Below are 3,620 nucleotides of genomic sequence, written 5' to 3'. Positions count from 1 at the left end.
ATGCTGGGAGTAGGGAGGATAGGTCATGGGGAACAGGTAGTGTGAAACAGGTAGATCTACAGACCTCCACACTGCATAATTTCTGAAAGACCCACTCCTGCTCAGTATATTGGAATTAGTTCCCCCATCTCTGTCTCCACAGCTTCTTTCTTCTCCAGGAGTCTCCTTCTCCTGGGGCCATGGTAGTTAGTCTCAATGTTGGCCTTCCAGTGCACTACAACTCTCTTGCATAGTCTCCTCCCATGCTGAATCTGGTTTGGTCTTCTGATCTGCTTTACCAATAAAAGGAGTTGGAAATGACACTGAAATTTCTGAAACTAGGTCATAAGTCTTGTGGTTTCCAAGTTGGCCTTTCACAACATGCACTCTAGGGAAACCAATTGCCATATAAGAAGTCCTATTACTCTGGAACCAGCACGCTGTGAGGCTGCTCATATTGAAATACCTGATCAGGAGCTTTCTGCTCCATCAACTGCTACTGGAGAGGAAAAATAGCTGTGTGTCCTCATTATCTCAATGTTGGTAGCTTAAAAGACAAGATGATGAGAATTGCAGAGCTTTGGCCCTAGCTCAGGAAAAGGCAGTAAATTGGGGGGATCATCATGGAGGATCATGGCAGACAGGAGACAGGACTAGATTGCAGCTGCCACTTGGACAGCAGTGTGTGGAGTCTTGCTTCGTGATCTTTTGCTCCAGAACTACTCAGGAATAAATCAGAAAGCTGAGAGAACCCACGAACCCTCTGGAGAAAGTGGATTGCTCCTGGAGGACCCGGGAGACACCGCAAATAGTGTGCTAGTATCCACAGCTGAGACACCCACAGACGGCTCATATCACAGCACTCTGTATAGACAACCACAGTACCAGCCTGGAGTCTGGTAGACTTGCTGGGTGGCTAGACCCAGAATAGAGATAACAGTCACTACAGCTTGGCTCTCAGGAACCCACATCCCTAGGAAAAGGGGGAGAGTACTACATGAAGGGAACACCCTGTGGGACAAAATAATCTGAACAACAGCCTTCATCCCTAGACTTTCCCTCTGACAGAGTCTACCATGACTCTGTCATGGGAACCAGAAAACCAACTCTGGTAATATGACAAAACAAAGTTCTTTAACACCTCTAAAAAAACCACACTAGCTCAGCAGCAATGGCTTCAAACCAAGAAGAAATCCCTGATTTACCTGAAAAAGAATTCAGAAGGTCAGTTATTAAGCTAATCAAGGAGGCACCAGAAAAAGGTGAAACCCAATTTAAGGAAATTAAAAAAAAAAAAAAAGAGATACAAGAAATGAGTGGAGAAATCGTCAATGAAATAGATATCATAAATAAAAAACAATCAAAACTTCAGGAAACAATGGACGCACTTAGAGAAATGCAAAATGCTCTGGAAAGTCTCAGCAATGGAGTTGAACAAGCGGAAGACAGAACTTCAGAGCTCAAAGACAAGGTTTTCCAATTAACTCAATCCAACCAAAGCAAAGAATAAAGAATAAGAAAATATGAACAAAGCCTCTAGGAAATCTGGGCTTACATTAAATGACCAAACTTAAGAATAATTGGTGTTCCTGAGGAAGAAGAGAAATCTAAAAGTCTGGGAAACATACTTGGGGGAATAATCAAGGAAAACTTCCCTGGCCTTGTTAGAGACCTGAACACCCAGATACAAGAAGCAAAAAGAACACCTGGGAAATTCATCGCAAAAAGATCATTGCCTAGGCACATTGTCATCAGGTTACCTAAAGTTAAGAAGGTGGAAAGAATTTTTTTTTTCTTTCTTAGAAAGACATTTATTCAGCGTCATGATCAGACTATTACATTTAGCAATCGACAGCATGGGTGCAAAAAAAGAAAAAAATCTACATTAAAACCCTTTGTTGGAATGCTTTACACTTTCCACAGAACAGAAGCTAAAATAACCTGTTATACAATTAGTCACAAATACAGTCCTCTAGTTTTTTGCCCATACACATGAGTATTTGTCTAAAACATGTCTTCTTTGTAGCAGCTAGGCCCTGCCACTACTGTGCTTGGCTGAGTTCACAAATGTGTTTTAACCTGTAGCTTCCCTGTCACTTCTCTGGCTCTCCTCTCCTGCTAAGCTTTGTTTCCTAATTAAAATCTTCTGCCACTGCTATAGCTACTGCTGCGGCTGGAACCGCCATAGCCACCTTGGTTTCGTGGTTTTGCCAAGTATTGGCCTCCACTGCCATAGGGGCAAGAGCTTCTGCCTCCAAAATTTCCTCCCTTCATGGGTCCAAAATTTGAAGACTAATTGTTGTAATTGCCAAAACCACTGTAGCTTCCACCACCTCCAAAATTGCTTCCATCATTACCAAATCCATTATAGCCATCCCCACTGCCACCATATCCACCACCACCATGGCTGCCACCCAAAGCCACCATGACCACTGAAGTTTCCTCCATGACCAAAGTTGTCATTCCCACCAAAACCACCTCCACAACCACCACCAAAGTTTCCAGAACCACTTCGACCTCTTTGGCTGAATGAAGCACTAGCCATCCCTTGCTTTGACAGGACTTTCCTAACTTCACAGTTGTGGCCATTCACAGTATGGTATTTCTGAATGACAGTCTTATCCACGGAGTCATGGTCCTCAAAGGTTACAAAGGCAAAGCCCCTTTGCTTGCCACTGCCTTGGTCAGTCATGATTTCAATCACTTCAATTTTTCTATACTCCTCAAAATAATCTCTTAGGTGATATTCTTCAGTGTCTTCTTTAACGCCACCAACAAATATGTTTTTCACAGTTAAGTGGGCACCTGGTCTTTTTTTTTTTTTTTTTTTTTTGAGACGGAGTCTGGCTCTGTGGCCCGGGCTGGAGTGCAGTGGCCGGATCTCAGCTCACTGCAAGCTCCGCCCCCCGGGTTTACGCCATTCTCCTGCCTCAGCCTCCCAAGTAGCTGGGACTACAGGCGCCCGCTGCCTCGCCCGGATAGTTTTTTGTATTTTTTTAGTAGAGACGGGGTTTCACCGTGTTCGCCAGGATGGTCTCGATCTCCTGACCTCGTGATCCGCCCGTCTCGGCCTCCCAAAGTGCTGGGATTACAGGCTTGAGCCACCGCGCCCGGCCAGGCACCTGGTCTTTGAGAATCTTCTCTTGAGACAGTTCTCTTTGGTTCCACAACTCTTCCATCCACCTTGTGTGGCCTTGCATTCATAGCTGCATCCACCTCCTCCACAGTGGCATATGTGACAAATCCAAAGCCCCTGGAACGTTTGGTGTTTGGATTTCTCATTACTACACAATCCGTGAGCGTACATCATTGCTCAAAATTGCTCCTCAGGCTCTCATTGGTTGTTTCAAAGCTCAACCCTCCAATGAAGAGCTTCCTCAGCTGTTCGGGCTCTTTAGGAGACTCTGACTTAGACATGACGACAGGGAGAAGACAGACTTTAACGATGCTTCTTTGGCGGTGTCCACGGGCAGAAAGCAGCAAGCTGAGGAACGTATCTCTGAGGAAAGAATCTTAAGAGCTATGAGGGAAAAGCACCAGGTAACCTATAAAGGAAAACCTATCAGATTAACAGCAGACTTCTCAGCAGAAACCGTATAAGCTGGAAGAGATCGAGTCCTTATCTTTGGCCTCTTTAAACA

General features: G+C 44.7%; 1 pseudogene; it reads right to left on the bottom strand.

Moving 5' to 3' along the window:
- Window positions 1-2,060: 2,060 nt before the first annotated feature.
- On the bottom strand, window positions 2,061-3,396 carry LOC112617396 (annotated as a pseudogene).
- Between the last annotated feature and the right edge of the window lie 224 nt (window positions 3,397-3,620).

The sequence above is a fragment of the Theropithecus gelada genome, unplaced genomic scaffold, assembly GCF_003255815.1.
Source record: "Theropithecus gelada isolate Dixy unplaced genomic scaffold, Tgel_1.0 HiC_scaffold_16150, whole genome shotgun sequence".
NCBI classification, from domain to species: Eukaryota; Metazoa; Chordata; class Mammalia; order Primates; family Cercopithecidae; genus Theropithecus; species Theropithecus gelada.
The sequence above is the reverse complement of the archived record's forward strand: the minus strand, read 5'-3'. Positions and strand labels throughout refer to the sequence as shown.